This window comes from Alexandromys fortis, unplaced genomic scaffold, assembly GCF_014885135.2.
Source record: "Alexandromys fortis isolate MF-2015 unplaced genomic scaffold, M_Fortis_MF-2015_v1.1 scaffold_8_1_9099942, whole genome shotgun sequence".
Lineage (NCBI taxonomy): Eukaryota > Metazoa > Chordata > Mammalia > Rodentia > Cricetidae > Alexandromys > Alexandromys fortis.
Window position 1 is genome coordinate 5,599,301 of NW_026067898.1, and position 17,426 is coordinate 5,616,726.

A 17,426-nucleotide genomic window follows, 5' to 3' on the forward strand; every position below is an offset into this window, starting at 1 on the left:
CTGAGGTTGACTCAAAAGGTTTCCTGATAGCGCCAAAGCTAGCAGATAGGGAGGCAGGGGCACAGGAAATTTAACCCAGCTTCTCATGACCATAACGCCGGAAGCTGGTGGTAGTTGGTGGTAGCTGCTGGTCGTGTACTCTAGACTCTCAACGTCTTTTGCAAACCCGTTCTATTGCTCACCACATCTTCCCTTTTTGTCGATTCAGTTAGATTGACCTTCAAGGGATCTTTCTCAGAAACCCACCCAAGCTTCAGTAATGCCACCCAACCCTCTAGAATACGCTGATGTCAGCTCGGAGTTCGTTGGCTAACAGTTGATACTTAAATTATTGTTAATTGTGCTCTAGACTTGAACCTGATAGCTCCTGTAGGGTACCAAGTGAAATGCTAGCCCCTGGCACAGTCTTAGGAGCATCTTGGGATATCTGGTTTCCGAAAGTGCCCAAGTATTGCTAGCTCCTTGTGTTAATAAAAAATGTAAAAAAAAAAAAAAAAAAAAAAAAACCCAAACAAATAAACTTTTGGCCAGTAGTACGGAAGTAAAATTGTTGTAACCCAAAGTCAATATTGAATTGAGTAGAATATTAGTATATTATCTTTACTAAGGAAAAGAGATGGGGAAAGGGATAAATAAGTTGAGAAAACGAAGGGAAAAGATGGAGAGCTGGGAGACAAAGGACACGTGTTAAATACAAAACAGAAGACAAGATCACACCTCAGTGAAAGGAGAAGCAGTGGCTGTTGGGTGGTTTGCTGTAAGCCACTGGCATTTCTGTGGACTTTAGAGTATATACTCCAGGCTGCTCACCATGGTTTCCCCAATGCCTAGTAGACTACCTGTATGTTAAATACAAAATGTTTACTTAAACACAATTGAACGGTTGGTTAGACCTGAGTTCCTGAAAAACGTTACCTTTTCTGCAGTAGGAAATTCTGTTCTGCCCCCAAATGTAGGTTGATAAGAATGGAAATCACAGCCTGGGGGCAGGGGAAGGCTTTGCAAGCTTTTTATCCCAGCACTCCTGAGGGAAACAGAGGCAGGCAGATCTCTGTGAGTTCGAGGCCAGTCTGGTCTACAGAGTTGTGTTTTGGCACAGCCAGAGGGTTTTTTTTTTTTTTTTTTTTAAGATTTATTTGTTATGTATACAACTTTCTGCCTCCATCAATACTCATACGCCAGAGAAGGGCGCCAGATCTCATCACAGATGGTTTGGAGCCACCATGTGGTTGCTGGGAACCGAACTCGGGACCTCCGGAAGAGCAGACAGCGCTCCCAACCACTGAGCCATCTCTCCAGCCCACAGCCAGAGGTTTTACACAGAGAAATGCTGTCTTGAAAACAAACACAATCAAAAGGAATGGAAACCACAAGCAACTTTTAGCCCTGTATTAAACCTCAGCTGGTGTGCTGCAGCCCCAGGCCCTGCCAGTGGGGGCAAATTTAACCAAAGTCCAGGAAGGAGTCCTGGGCTTCAGGAGCTGCACAGTTTTATCTGGATGGGCTGTAAGGTAGCTACCGTCTTTATTTAGGAAGTTGTTTGGAGGACCCCTGATGGTTTAAGAGATTCAAAAGTTGTGGGGAGATGACAGGCTACCATGTACGAGGAGTCTGCAGAGGAACAGGAACCTTCTTCTTCAGCTCTCTTCACTTCAAGGTGACTAAATTTTTTTCCTTTTTTTCTTTTTTTTGTGCAATAGTATTTATTTATTTTTAAATTTTAATTTTTTTATAATCTGAATTTTTTTATTGAAAAAAATTTCCTGCCTCCTCCCAGCCTCCCATTTCCCTCCCCCTCCTCCCGCCCCTCTTCCCCTCCCCCCCACTCCTCTCCCCCTCCCTCTCCAGTCCAAAGAGCAGTCAGGGTTCCCTGCCCTGTGGAAAGTCCAAGGTCCTCCCCCCTCCATCCAGGTCTAGGAGGGTGAACATCCAAACTGGCTAGGCGCCCACAAAGCCAGAACATGAAGTAGGAACAAAACCCCATGCCATTGTCCTTGGCTTCTCATCAGCCCTCATTGTCCGCCATGTTCAGAGAGTCCGGTTTTATCCCATGCTTTTTCAGTCACAGTCCAGCTGGCCTTGGTGATCTCCCAATAGATCAGCCCCACTGTCTCAGTGGATGGGTGCACCTCTTAATGGTCCTGACTTCCATGCTCATGTTCTCCCTCCTTCTGCTCCTCATTGGGACTTTGGGAGCTTAGTCCGATGCTCCAGTGTGGGTCTCTGTCTCTATCTCTATCCATCGCTAGATGAAGGTTCTATGGTGATATGCAAGATATTCATCAGTATGGCTATAGGATAGGGTCATTTGAGGTTCCCTATCCTCAGCTGCCCAAGGAACTAACTGGGGACATTGCCCTGGGCACCTGGGAGCCTCTCTTCAAGGTGACTAATTTGAGAGTAACCCTGAAAGCCTGGTGACAGTGACTGCTTCACAGAACACACAGGCAAGTGCTCTATGAACTGAGGGGTCTTCCAGGGCACATTCTGGAAAGTACTAGAAGGTGCCGAAAGATGACGAGGGTGAGATTTCCACTTTGAGGAAAGCATGTACTTTCGTCCACATTTGCCTGTGAACCTCACAAGGGAGCCCACGAAGAACTTTGGAAAGAACAGACAAGCCCAGACAGCCATGGCTCTGCCCACAGTGGTTTAGCACATCCCCAACTCACTGCTTCTCTTCATCTGTAAGACGGTGTTATTTTTTTTTTTCTCCCTCATAGGAGTCTTACACAGTTCAACAGAACAAAGCACAATAGAGTGCCTGGAACACAATGTTCTTCAGTCAAAACGAAGCATTAAGACGTTTATCAACACGGTAAATCCAACATTGTGGCAAAGGTCAAAGTGGAGAAGTATTTAGAACTACAGTTTGAACCCAAATGATCTTGGTCTGCAAGGCAGTAGTGAGTTAAATACTCAGGGAGTCAGAGAATTAGGCCTAGGAAAGAAATGAACATTTTTGAAAGGACTATTATCACATTTTCAGACCTTTAAAAGTGGACTGAAATCAAAATTGCAAACACAGTTCAAAGAAGATTAATTATTTTATATCGTCTCAGAGCACGGAGCCACACGGGGGGGGGGGGTGTCACTAGCCTATTCATCTTGGGATCTAACCAGGGGAGGAGTACGGTGGTGTCGCGGCTCCAGGGCTGGGCTGGCTTGGTTTGCAAAGGGACAGGTGTAGAGTGAGAGGTTGTGTTGTCACTGCAAGGCTGTGGCTAGGGTCCCAGGAACCTTCCTACAATACTGGTCACCTCTGGACACAAAAGATATTACCACCTCAGAGAGGGGACAAGAGTGTCACGGTCCAGCACCAATTCCACGAGAGCTCAAGAAAATACATATTTTTCTTATGAGAAAGGGGGGTGAAAACAGAGCTCAGTTACACTCAGGAAGAATGCTTAGACAATAAATTTGGAAATTTAGATAAATCATAATGTGTAAATAGGGAGAGTTCAGTTAGTGAGCAGGGGGTTTATGTGGCCTTTCTCTGCTAACAGCATTGAATTAAAAAAAAAAAGATGAAAAAAAATCCCTCAATTTCCAGGTAAAATATAATTATAGGCCAAGGGGACAATTCTTTTTCAAAGAATACTAATGATTCGCATTTTAAAAAAAAAAAAGAACCTCTGAGACAGGGAGAAAATGAGAACAGCTCGTCAGGAAGAAAGCTCGAGGTTTAAAATGATCTTTCTTTCTTTACCTTCTTAACAGAGGCAGCCGCTAGACTTAAAAGATAATATAGATTCAAAACTGAGAAACACAAACCGACATGGCAGAAATAACTTTAAGATTTCCATCTAAAACAAACTCCTCCACATCTCTTTATTGATTGTCGCAGAGATAAATAAACATACAGTTCAAGTTGGAATTTCCGCATAAAAACCAACGCATTGACCTTAAAGGTCTAACAGTGTTTTTATTTTTAAGTAAATGTCTGGATAAAAGGGTACTGAAAACTACCTGGTCAATAAAACCACAAAAATGGTTGTTACAATTCATCATTAGCTATCGTGAATGAGCAGAGATCCTTAATTAATATAAATGGGTCTTCCTGTGTGGCCCAGGGCTGAGCCTGAGCCCTGAGTATCGTCCCTGTAACCCAGGTGCAGGAGGAGAAGACCAACTCCACAAGTTGCCCTCTGATCTTCACATGTCATGACATGCACGCCCGCTCCCTGATAAATAAATGTAATTAAATAAAAATAACAAATTAATCAAAAATAAAATAAATTATTTTTAACAAAAACTCTTTTGTGGCTCAATCCAAGTTGGAGCTTTAAAGAATGCAGCTTCTAAAACACAGGTTTCACTAATGTCTCATGGCATTCTTAGCCTCTGTGTTGATGGAATCTAGGTGGATCCAGTCTAAGCAGTGATGTATTTCAAGATTTTTATTTGAAAGTCAAGAGAATGTGGGCTCTGATACAGAGGTGGATGATTAGTGACTCCCAAGGGGACTAAGGATCACCCCAAATAATTTTGGCTTTCTGTCAGCAACATTCCAACTGCCCGTAATCTGAAGTTCAAGTCAGTCTGTGGAATGTTAGCACAGGAGTGGCCTCTCTTCAGGCCTTGTAAACACATGTCATTTAGGAGCCGATTGAAAATATTCCATACTACTTTTCTTCTGGCTGCGCCTGCTCTATCAGAACCAGGGGCATATGTTTTCATTTCTAAGTACGCTTTAGACTTTATTGTCAAATGTGGGTATAAACCTCTCGTTTATTTACCAAATATTTGTTAAAAACAAATTATAACAAACCCTCATGATGTGTTTTGCAATTTGCAAAAGTATTTTCTTTGCTTTGGCCCTCAGGATGGATACTGCTGTAAATAAGATGTTTTTATTCGCTCATGTTAAAGATGAAGAAAGTAGGCCAGAGAGGTGGCTCAGCAGGTAAGGGCAGTACTGCGGAGTATGGCTACCTGAATTCAAGATCCAGGGCTCATATGGTGAAAGGGAAAAACTGAGTACCGCAAGTTGTCCTCTGACCTCCACACATCTCTCTCTCTCCCTCTCCCTCCCCCCCCCTCTCTCTCTCTCTCACACACACACACACACACACACACACACACGTCACGATTTTAAAAGGCGAACTTTAGAGCATACACACCAGTTAAGCACAGGTCAGAAGTCAAGCCCTCCAGCATGGAAACCCTTCTTCCTCGGTTGTACAGCAGCAGAGCTTCCCTAAGATAGAGTCATCACTGCACCTTCCTCGAGGGGACCACTGCAAAATTCATGAAACACTTTGAAGGGTTACGTAGTACCCGGACAGGCACGAAGGGAAAGAGAAACCGGAGTGAGATATCCACCGGCCAACAGCGTCCTGTATTTCTGTGAGGTTTCTACACAGCACGACTTTGCAGAAATGCAGAAATTGCAGAAATTCATTAAGGCTCCCTCTCATCAGTCTTGTGCCACAGGACAGAAACCCTAGGCTGGGAAGCCGCAGCTAAAGTTTCTGACCTCTGTCCCACAACAAAAGTGGCATTCAGAGGATGTTCCCATCCCCAAGACTGGGTGTACTGAGGCACTGGTAGCTGCAAAGAAATATCAAATGCCAGCAGAGGCTTGTTCTATAGGAATGTGCTATGTGTAAATTCACACGTGGTATTGTAACATAAAACCAAAAGATTTCTAAAGTTTTCAAGTCAGTTGATCGATTTATCACTATTACGTACTGCGGAGGGGCTAACAAGGTTATTGAAAGGGAGTTTGACTGCATTTAGTATGACTTTCAGGAGATATTTACCAACTGTATACCTCATAAACACAAAAGCGGGCAAGGCTTAACTGGATCTCTTTCTGCTCTGTTTCTTCCCGTGCAGGGTGTTTCCATGATGTGCTAGTTTCACCTGTGCGTTCCTAGCGGATAGTCTTTGTTTAGGGTGGCAGCTCTCTGTTACTGATGAACAGTTTTAGGAAAAGGGTGGCAGCCCAGAGAACCAGAAGTTGCCCTCCAGCACACAGATCCGGGAAAGCAGTCAATGCCAAATGAGCTGACAGACGATCACACTTTGGACGGGAAACGTAGCTTTCATTGAATTTTCCCTATACATCGCTTCTTTTAGTTTACAGTTGTTTCCATATTGAAGGGTATTTTCCAGGAAGGCATAGCAATTGCTTTGGTACATGGTCTTCTAGAAGCCTTTTTCTTACCTTGGCTAAGGACACAGAGGGCACAGTTCTTTGTCTCTTAAGTCACAGGTTAAAAAAAAAAAAGACTCATCTGCAAATATTTTATGCTTCTTTCAGCTGTTGTTAGGAAATGCAACCCTCAAATTATTTTCTCCCATACATCTTGGCTATAAGTGATTAAAAATAGACAGGGAGGAGAGAAGGATATAGTTGCAGATTGCAGGACATAAAAAATGCACATCCTGCTAAATCGTGCAAGCTATGAGGCGTGCTTCGCACAGGTGTTCCGGCCCATAGGGCTTGCTCTCTTTTTTTTTTTTTTCTTTCTTCTTTCTCCAAGTACAAAGGTGTTGGCTGGAGGCCTCCAGAGCCCTCCCATTCTCCATGCTCCTTAGAGTTCTGGGAATGCTAATACTTGTGAGGTCAGAACCTCCTAAGGCAACTACCCTGTTTTCAACCCTCAAGTGCAAGGGACTGGAAACTGGGTGCTTTCCTCATAGAAGTTCCTGAGGGCCTCAGTTTTCCAGAGCCTCATTCTCAGAACGCAGACGAGGCTTACTTTCAATATAACCTTCATGGACAGGAAGAAGCATTGGGGCCATCATTTTTATAAAGACTTCTTCAAGCAATTGCAGTTCTTCATGTTCTTGTGAGGTTATGAATTTTGTAGCTTGCCTCGTGCAGTCATTTTGAATAGAGAACAGTAGTAATAATAAACATACCAGTAACGGTCTGTCCTTAGAGTGAGCCTGCCTACCTAGAAGATGTTTGGATTCTAAAAATATAAAGACCATCAGTCAAACTAATGTCCCATTTTCTCATGCTGGTTACCTCAGGTGCGCTGGCGCCTGCAATAAACTGACATTCCAAGGTGGATTAAACACACACACATACACACACACACACACACACACACACACACACAAAACCCAAAAACGCAAGCAAGCTGCTTTTTCGGAAGGCTCTAGAATGGGGCGAGTGTACGTACACGGGATCTCAATCCCACCCCGGAAGCAGCACTGGCTTTGGCTGGACTCGAAGGTATTTACTCTGGACACTATGCCAAGACATTAACAGCTGCTGGATTAATAATTTATGGCTTTAGTGTCAATCATCTAAGACAAGATCCAAAGAAATATATTTCAAAGTCAAGTAATCTGGTTTTAAAAAAAAAATCCTCCACTGCCTAACAGGGCTCCCTTGTCATTTGTTACCCTTGAATTTCTTCCCAAAGAAATCATCTCAGAAGACCGAGCCCTTAAAATTATGTTTCCTTCCCCCCAGTGTTTTCTTTGAAGTGCTTTCCCTGGCAGAAGCAAACGCCCTGGCTGTGTCTGCACTATTTTCAGAAGATGGCTTACACCGGGGGAAACCCCTGACACGGTTTAGTTTTTTGAAACTTCAATCAACCAGGCCTGGCAGTGGGAGGCAAGCGAGCCCCTCCCCTGCGCACGAGCCTTGCGGGTTCGCACCGGGCTGCGAAGCCCTGGGCCCACGCGGAGGCTGCACCGTGTTGCCCACCAGCCCGGAGCTGCACGCACCCGCAGAGCCAATACTTGGTGGCAAGTAGCTGCAAGAAGAGTTTCAGTCCGCTTGGCCAATAGGTGACACGTCCCCCTCTTCCCCTCCTCCCCACGCGCAAGGTTGGCATCCCGGCTGGGGGACCTCACTCCTCCCCACCCTGACCTCTGCTGGAGGCTGAGGGGCGCGTGGGACCCGGTGGCCAGGCGGGCTCCGAGGCTGCGCCGCCCCCGGGCGTCTCCGTGGCGTTCACTCCCGGCCCGCAACATCCCCCGCGCCAAGCGCCTCGCCCCGTCCTCACGCCGGTCGGTCCCGGTGGCCCGCGAGGACCCGGGCACACGCCCCTTACCTGGGCGAGGCCGGGCGCGCAGGCGCTGAGCGTGGAGCCCGCTACCAGCCGCTCAGCCCGCGCTCCCGCTGGGTCGGACAGTTCCGGGGGCCGCGGCGCAGAGCTGTCGCCGGCGCCACCGCCCCGGGCTGCCGCAGACCGCGGGAGAGCGTCTGCGCGAAGCCCCAGCGCAGCCCTGGCGGGAGCGCCGCCTCCCAAACACCGGCCACAGCCCCCCGGCCTCGGGAGCGGCTGCCCCAGCGCACCCGCCGCCCGCGCGCAGAGGTAAGCTTGGGGCGAGCGGCCCCGCGTCGCCGCGTCCGCGCCGGTCCCCACCGCCTCCTCCTCGGCGAACGGTGGAGTTTGCGCTCCGTCCCGCCGCCCCACTTGTAGAGGCGGGCTCCTGGCCGCTGCCCCGGCCGCAGAGGCGAGGCTCCCTCCAGCCCCTCGAGTCAAGGAATAGGTCGTGAAAGCCAGACGAGCAAAGGGTCCCCAGGGTGGGCTGGGATAAGCCTGACGGAAAGGGAGCATGGAGAAGGATGGGGGACGAGGAGAACCTCGCAGGGGTCAGCGGCAGCGCCTCTGCCCCCGGAACTCCGGGGTTTTGCAGACTCTTTTTACTCAAGGGAAATGAGTAATTTGGGTACCGAGGTGTGAGGGGAGGATGACAGTGGAAGCTTAGGGTCCCAAGGGCATTCTGCAGAGAAGAGACCCGGAGCTAGGTGGATGATGAGGTTTAAGAGCAGATGCCCAAAGTTTGTACTTGTTAGGAGCTGCAAAGGGCAGCCTGGGCTAGTGAGAGCTGGTGAAGGTGTCAGCTCAGGGTGGGAGGACTCTGCGGGATGGCGGAAGGCAGGAGGGAAACAGGAGGGGGAGGACCATCTGTTTTGCCTCTGCTGTGTGAGGGCCTTGGGATGAGGGGAAGGCTAGGCTAGAGGGAGGTCGCTCCTACTTTGCTTCCTGTGACTCCCGAGGACACTCTGATAGCAAATCTCTTGGGTCCTTCAAGGAAAATAAAATGCCCCTGCCCCCATGAGCACAAAGAATTTTGGAATGGCCTCAAAAGTTCCTGGATTTGGAACCATTTTCATGTAGAGAGGAGGTTGGCGTTTCTCACTGGTTTCGCTTATCTGATGCGCAGTACACAGAGGCTATTGCAAACTTTGCCACAATGAAGCAAGATACAGGGAAAATAGATGCCCAAATGGAAAACAACCTTGCGTGGTAGGGTAGGTTGGCAGCGTCCGTACAATTTAGGAAGGGCTGAGAAATGTGTTTATTAAATGAGACGGGGAGCTTTTCTGAAAGTTACCGAGCCCATCTCAAACGATTAGGCTCCAGATACCTCCCCTCAGTGTTTTGGGGTCTGCTCTTGCCTGTTTCAGCTCCTTCAATCGTATTTTAATAGCGTGTGTGCAGTGAGTATGGGCTGTCCTTTCTTGTCATAGATGAATGTCCTTAGAATGTAAAATACTGGTTTGCAATTTTGGCTACTTATAAAAAGGTGAAAATATGTTTATTTGGTCAAAGCGTTCGCTGTTCCAATTTTATATTTTTCTGTCATCAAGTGTTTGTGAGTTCATCATTTACACTTTTACTCATCTCTGAAAGTGATTTGAGGGAGTTTAAGGTGAAAACCACAGATCAAATAAGCTATTCTTGTAAATCTCCTTGACCTCTCCTGGGTGCATTTGTAGTACATGATTTCCGAAAGGTGAACTCTCCAAGACTGGGAAGCATCGCTGGCATAGTCCTGTGTGGACACCCGTGTTTTGCAGTATAATCCCTGAAGCATCTCATTTACATAATATTGTGTTATGGTTGCATAGGTAAATGATTTAAGAGGAACCTAATAAGTACTGTCATTGATATTAAGAGAAACAATGTTCCTAGCTTACAGCATTTTAACAATACTCAGATTCCCAGGACCAAAGGAAACAGTTTGTCTCTTTGAACTGAGTCAGAAGGAAACCAAATGGAGGCATTTCCTCCTCAGTCAAATTAGACAGAAGTGTGGTTAGCACTTGGCACCCAGGCGCAGCAGATAGCTGGAAGAGAGCTCCACAAAGTGGGACTATTGTGTGATGATCAAATGTCCTGGCGCTGGGAGTGAAGAGAATCCATCCCAACAAGCAACTCGGGGGATGAAAATCTGCGTAGAATAATGCTGGGTGGTGTTGGGTTCCATGAACAAGACTCTGCTTTCCCCTTCTTCTGCCTGAGTTTGAAAATGTTACTACCTGACCTCAACTGACAGTGCTCTCTCTCTCTCTTTCTCTCTTTTCCTCTCACACCATATCTATCTATCTATCTATCTATCTATCTATCTATCTATCACACCATATCTATCTATCTATCTATCTATCTATCTATCTATCTATCTATCTATCTACAGTATATATAGATATATGAATGACAGTGTTTGTGTGCTGAAATTTTCCCTGGTTTCTGTTTGCTTGTTTTATTATTATTATTATTATTATTATTATTATTATTATTATTATCATCCCCTCTATATATCATTCAGTATCGTCCTGTCACTGTTTCTCATTCTTGTCTCTGTTCCCATGGATCTCAGTATGATCCCAACATTTTTCTTCTTCATTGTTTGTTTGTTTTTTATTTTAAATCTAATGCCTTTTCTTGATTTACTTTGCTCTGTAGGGTTTTTTTGTGGATTTTTATCCAGTGTTGTCTTTTATTAATAAAGATGATTTCTTCCTGAAATGACATCATAGTTCTGCATCCCTCCTAATTTCATATTTACACAGTGAAACCCCTTAGAGGGCCTTGCACTGCTCTCTGTGCCTCAGGTCTACCATCTATTTCCTAAATCTAAACTTAAGCTCATCACCATGGTTCTTTTAGATATGCAGGGGCAACTTTGCATTGATTTTCACATTTCCCCAAGCGCACTGAGCCTCCCCAATGCTGTTTCTTTGCACCAGGTGCTCCACAGCCACGGCTTCCATCTCCACGGTGCCTCTGCAGAGTCCGTCTTCGTATTCCCAGTGCAAATGCCTTTGTGCAAGCTTTTTCTAGATGCTAACCCCTCACCCATTAGTTTGCCATCTCTTGTCTCTCCCATTCCTAAAGCATTTCGTCCTTGCTTTTGGAGAACAAGCTCTCTAAAACATACTCACTAGTCAAGTCTCCTGCAGGGCCCCAGTGTAACATAAACCTCTGCTCTACGAGCAAGCAAGATCCTCCGCCGCACTCTGACCTCAACGACTTATTTATTAAGCGAATCTGCCCTGTGCTAGGTGCAACCTTAGTTGCAGATTTTAAAAGCGTCTGTGGATGTTCAGTGATATACTGAAAAAATTTCAATGTCAGAACCCACTGCTAAAGTGTAGTCTTACGTGGTAGAAATGGGGCACCAGCGATCCCACTGGCTTGGGGCTCCTCCATTCGGTGCTCTGGAGTGTCGTCAGGCACTTGCAACCGTCTGACCTGCCCTGTGCAGAAGGCCTTGGCTTTCTTAGCCCACAACAGGGCTCTGCACTGCAGCCCTGTGCTCCTGCTGTTACCTCTGGGAACAGACCTCTCACTTCCCTGCAGCCAGATTCACCTGTCTGAGAGTCGGGGCAGTTGCTGCGTGCTTCCTGGTCTCCCGTTGCACTGCAGCTTTGACTCCACCAAACTCTATTACCTTCGATTTCACTTCTCTGAAGTGCAAGGCAATTATGTGTTTTCTGCGTTCTCACTTAAGAGCTCTACAGTCACCTGGCCTAACCTTAGCCCGTCATTTCCCGAAATACTTAGCCCAGGGCCTGGCTTCCCATAGGACAAACATCAGCAGATAATGGAACTAGTTGGACTAAGTTCTGCCTGGCTCTGTAGTCTCAGTTCATGTAACTGATATTATTTAAACACTTCAGTTAGGTTCTTATAGCAGAGGCTGTGCTTCGTGAACTTGAATATGCACATAAACATAAATGTTATTAAGTGTAGGTTCTGGTTGAGCAGGGACTCGGATGAGGCCCATGATTCTGCATCCCTAACAAACTCCCAGATAGTGTAGAAGAAGCTGGTCCTAGAGCCACGTGTTCAGCTTGAAGGCAGAAGGTGATGTCAGCAGGCTTGGGAGTTGCTAGCTGTGATGGCCGCTCTGCTTGGTGGCTGTAGTACCGTTGGTGCGGGCTTCCATACGACTTCCTATTAGGAAAATACAGGTATGGATCTGTTTCCCAAGGATGGGTGGAGGCGTGGTTATTTCCATGTGCTTCCCTATGATTTCAGTGCTGCAGTATTGCAATTGGATTGGACCCCATTGCATTTTTCTCCAGCCAGATAACAGTGCTTTGTTATACCCGTTTCATTTTCCCAGGATTGCACAACTTGGTTCAGTTTCTTTCTTACTCTGCTTTGCTCTCCAGCGCTTCCTTGTCTTTGTACACACACCCTCTTCCCCTCTCCCTCCTCACCCTCCCCTGAAATTCTCTTCAGGTGCCCTGGCTGACTGACCCCCTGCCCCACCCATTCTTCTACCAGGGAGCAGGAGACTCAAGCCCTTTTTCTACCTTGTTTGCTAAGGGGAGACCCAGACAAAACTGTTTCCTTTCTGGGTTCTTCCATCCCCTGTCACCCAGAGCTTCTTGGGTGCGCTTCAGGACCAAGGCAGACACCATGTGGATCTTCCTTCCCTTGGGAGACAAATGCTGGGCTGGGTAAAGAAATGAGGCTTGCTGATCTGCTCAAGCTGGTGTGTGTTTCTGCCATTGACCATGCATCATGGTCCTTTATCAGCTAAACAACTTGAACTTCTACTGCTGGGGACAATTTATTGCTCGCTTGCTCTTCCTTCCTTCCTTCCTTCCTTCCTTCCTTCCTTCCTTCCTTCCTTCCTTCCTCCCTCCCTCCCTCCCTCCCTCCCTCCCTCCCTCCCTCCCTCCTTCCTTCCTTCCTTCCTCCCTCCCTCCCTCCCTCCCTCCCTCCCTCCCTCCCTCCCTCCCTCCTTCCTTCCTTCCTTCCTTTCTTCTCTTTTTCTTTCCTGGTGTTTCGAGATTAGCTCTCTCTCTCTGTAGCTTTGAAGCCTGTCCTGGAACTCGCTCTGTAGCCCAGCTGGCCTTGAACTCACAGAGATATGCCTGCCTCTGCTTCCTAAGTACCCACTGACAGGCTGTTTTCTTTTAAGAAAAAAAATTTTTTTCAGTGTTGGGGATCTGAATCTAGATCCTCACTTATGCTAAGCGAGAGCTCTGCTGCTGAGCTACCTCTCCAGCCCCTTTTATTTTTTACAATTGCATTATTATCTTTATGACATTTAATTAAGTTCTTGTGTACATATGCAAAGACTGCTCACACTTGTGCACGTGGGTGGCCATGTAGACGTCAGAGGACAACTTGTGGAAATGGCTCTTTTTCCACCTTCCTTTCCCATTCTTTTCTACCACGTGGCTGCAGGGATTGAGTTCAGGGTTCCAGGTTTGGCAGCAGGTACATTTGACCCACCCAGCCACTTTGTCAGCCCCCCTTTTTTTAGTTTTTTTTTTTTTTGAGACAGGGTCTCGCTAAGTTGCATAGGCTGGCCTTGAACTTGGAATCCTTGTACCTCATCCTCCCCACAAAGCTGGCATTACTAGACCTAACATGTCTGTATTTCTTAAGAAAGCGACTGTTCCCTGAATCTCTAATTCAGGTTTTGTGATCCTGAGATGCACACTAAAAATCACTTCTTACTTAAACAATAAGAATGCTTATCGGTGTTTTAAAAAAATCTCCCAGAGCGATTCTAGTCTCCAGCCAGTTCATGAGCTTGGAGAGAGTGTGGAGAGGTTACTTCAGTTCCCTGATTCTTGATTTCTTTAGGATGACGTGAGTTGAGCTGCTCCCAGTGGACCTTGGGTGAGATGCTGTCTGCTAGTTGTGGCTGTAGTACCGGGGGCTCCTACGTTCTGGGAAGGGCAGCGACTGTTCACCTGGCCAGTCACAGAAGGGCAGCTTGAAGGCCCTGACCCACTAAGGGTTAGCCTAGTCAACACTGCCCTCATCCCTCGTTCAGCTTCAAGAGATTCAGCTCAGTATGATCAGTTTGAAAAGAAATTTACGAGCATAGTTCTCAGATGGCAGTGAAAAAAATAGGGAAGGCATATATACTAATAAAAATTCATCCACCCTTTGGTATTTGATTCATTTGGTGCCACATCAACTCTAGGATCTCGTAAATAGCCGAGATAGATTAAAATCCTTATAAACTGATACAGAAGGATGGCTAGACTTTTTTACCTTCTTTATGAAAAATGACTTAGCTCTTTAATAAAGACAGTTCTATCATAAACAAATAAAAAGGATTGAAATTCATGGGCCTGAGAGAGCATTTTATTTTGGTAATAAATATGAATGTGCAAAGCATTTACATTTCTGAGTTTATAATAGGAAATGGAATTTAAAAATAAAAAAGCACACACAGAGATATTCTGTCCTGTGAAGGCTAAAGCCAATCAAGTTCCCCCCTCTTTTTTGGCTGGGGTTCTGAATAGCCATTATGCTATTATGTTATCATTATATCAGCAAAACAAAGCTTAGATAAATGGGCAGAACCAATAGTTACTGGGGACTAATATTCCACTTTCTTTTCTTCATACATCTGAAAATAAATAAAAAAGTTGTTTGTAATTTTAGTGGGCCTGGCAGGGGTAGCAGAATGTTATTATCAGGGATGTTGTGTGGCCATGATTATCAGGGATGTTGTGTGGCCATGATTATCAGGGATGTTGTGTGGCCATGATTATCAGGGATGTTGTGTGACCGTGCCAGGGATACTGTGTGACTGTGATTATCAGGGATGCTGTGTGAATATGATTATCCGGGATGTTGTGTGGCCATGATTATCAGGGATGTTGTGTGACCGTGTCAGGGATACTGTGTGACTGTGATTATCAGGGATGTTGTGTGGCCATGATTATCCAGGATGCTGTGTGAATATGATTATCCGGGATGCTGTGTGACCCGTTTGTCAGTTGGAATACAGAGTTCCATTCTGGTTACTTCTGAGTCAGGACAAATGTTTTCAGCTAAGTTTACACTAACAGTCCAGTATTTATTTCCACATTGTGATATATAGGTTTTTCATTAACACAATTAAGAGGATAAGATGGCTTATTTAAAAATTGTGCTACACTGAAGACTGTTGTGAGAAGTGACGAGCACACTCTTCTAAGTCTTAGTTAACTCGTGTAAAATTCTGCAGTGAGCTGTGATGTTTGACGTGTATTTGCTAAGAGGACTCATGCTTAGCCTGGTAAGTAAGGTGTTTGTACCTTCAAAGCTTGGACACTTGGTCAAGCTTCCACTGATTTCCAAACGTGGCTCAGATTCTGATTCTGCTTTCAGGCTGAACAAATCACTGTGTCTTTGGCACATCAGAAAAGCGAATGGGAACGACCAGTTAGTCCGACGGCTGTTGAGTCATGGTGTCTTTAGGGTTAAAATTAACCCTCGTACAAAATTCTCTTTGGTAAATAGAAAAACGAGACACGGAAAAATTAGAATATTTAAAATTAGAGCCTAGGGACATGAGCAGGGCAGATAATGCTTCCTGGTATAAGCATTAGATCCTCAACTTCCTATTGTAAGTGTGTGTGTGTGTTTCTCTGTGATGGTTTGAGAGTGGGGAGGTTGTCCCTCACAGGCTTTGAGGGGGAGGAACTACCTTATATGCTATGGAAGTCTAATGTTTAGAATAAAGACACAAGTCATGAGATCTCATTGTTTATATATAAAAATACACACGTGCATATATCCATATATGAGACATTTTCATTTTATTTACACTAACTACTTTTATTCGAATCAGTTGATGTCACATGACCGAGTCCTGAAAAGGCACCCGGCCCTGATTTGTGTTACACTTTGAAGATGGGAAATAGCCTAGCCCAAAGATGGAGTGTGTGTCCCGGACCAGACTGTGACTGTCGCTCCTGGCACCTTCCTTTATTAGCTGTGTAATATTGGCTCAATATCACTTAACGTTCTTATGGCTTTAGTTTCCCAAGTCTAAGAAACAACGGAGAGTGCTTCCGTGGGATTATTTTTAGATGGTACAGCATCATGTGCTCAGCAAAGCTCTTGGCACCTATGGCATCCGTGAAGGTAGCCGTAAGCGCTCATCCTGCGGCTTGTCACTAATGCCAGGTGCCGCGGAGGTACGCTGACTTCTCTGCCAAAGGGGCTTTTACAGCCCTGAGGGCTTGAGCTTCAGTTTGAAAAGCACGTGGTGTTTTGCAATGCTGTATTTTTTTTAATCTAATTTTTTCTTTTTCTTCTTTCCCTCTTTATTCTCCTCTCATACCGCGCAGCCTCCCGTCTCTTCCTCCCACTCACTCCCTCCCATTTCCCCAAACCCATTGCTCATCAATGATGTATTTTGTATTTTCTCATCGACTTTTCCTTGTTTCCCTTAGAACAGCAGCGAGGTGGGAGCCTAAAGGGAAGTGGGATTGTAAGCACTGCAGGGACTTTTGAAAAAAAAATGTGGAGCCCCCTGTAGATTTCTCTTTTACTAATGCAAGTGGGTTCTAGAGCTTTAGGGAAGATAGGCTGGCTAAAGAGCTTCTGCATGACCGTGCGTCCCTCACTCGGTCCCTAGGTGAACACATTGGGGAGTGGCTGGAGTTTATGTTGCTAAGGACCGCATGAGGGTCTGTGTATCTAGGGTGAGGGCACATCCACTTAGTGGTGCCTTCTTCCAGGGACCCTGACTGTAGATGGATGGCCGCCCAAGTCCTCCGGGGTATAGCAGCATTTATATTAATAGCTGGGTTTTATTTGTTGTTATAATTTAGAAAGCAAAATGGCAACAAGAGAAAGCTATAATTGATGAACTCCATGAAAGGTTTTCAGAGTTTAAATGTATATACCTCGTGTCCCTTTTATGGGCTCTTAATAGTCAATTTCACTTTTAAAAGGGTAGAATCTTTTGGGGGGATACTAAGAAGGGGTTTCTGTACACAGTCCAGAGTGAGTGAAGCTCACTCTGCAGACCAGCTGGCCTTGAATTCCCGGAGATCAGCCTGTCTCTGCATCTGAGTGCGGGGAGTAAAGGCCTGCGCCTGCATGATTGATTGGCTTTTCATATTTATTCACTTTTGGAGGCTATGTCAACCAGTTTCCCATGACTGAAAGACGTTTGAGATAAAACTTAAAGGAAGAAAGTTGATTATTATTTTCTATTGTTTCAGAAGTGTAGTGTCTTCGTGGGTTAGTGCTATTGCTTTGGTATTTGTGCTGAGGGCCCACAGCATGGTGAGGAGCGTGTGGGGGAACACAGTTGTGCACCCCATGGTATCTCTGAAGCAGAGAAGAGGTCAATGTAAAATCCCTCCTTCTAACATCACCCCTGCAACCATTTCATTTTCTGACCAGACCTCACACTGTGGAGTTCTTACTACTTCTTCATATTGAAACTGGTTGAGGACCAAGTGT

General features: G+C 45.7%; 1 protein-coding gene and 1 long non-coding RNA gene across 3 annotated transcripts in view; one reads left to right on the plus strand and one right to left on the minus strand.

Annotated features, from left to right (window-relative positions):
- Positions 1-2,166: 2,166 nt before the first annotated feature.
- LOC126487406 (uncharacterized) lies at positions 2,167-8,133 on the minus strand. Its single transcript, XR_007588368.1, has 3 exons — positions 8,022-8,133; positions 5,124-5,240; positions 2,167-2,941 (listed from the first exon to the last, which is right to left on the minus strand). It is a non-coding gene; the product is annotated as an uncharacterized lncRNA (long non-coding RNA).
- Positions 8,131-17,426, plus strand: part of Znf385b (zinc finger protein 385B) — a 352,992-nt gene continuing 343,696 nt past the window's right edge. The window contains exon 1 of one of the 2 annotated variants that reach the window (XM_050120126.1): positions 8,131-8,285. The gene's annotated coding sequence lies outside the window, so the exon portion shown is untranslated. The remainder of the gene's footprint in view (positions 8,286-17,426) is intronic. The other variant, XM_050120118.1, reaches the window with a different exon arrangement.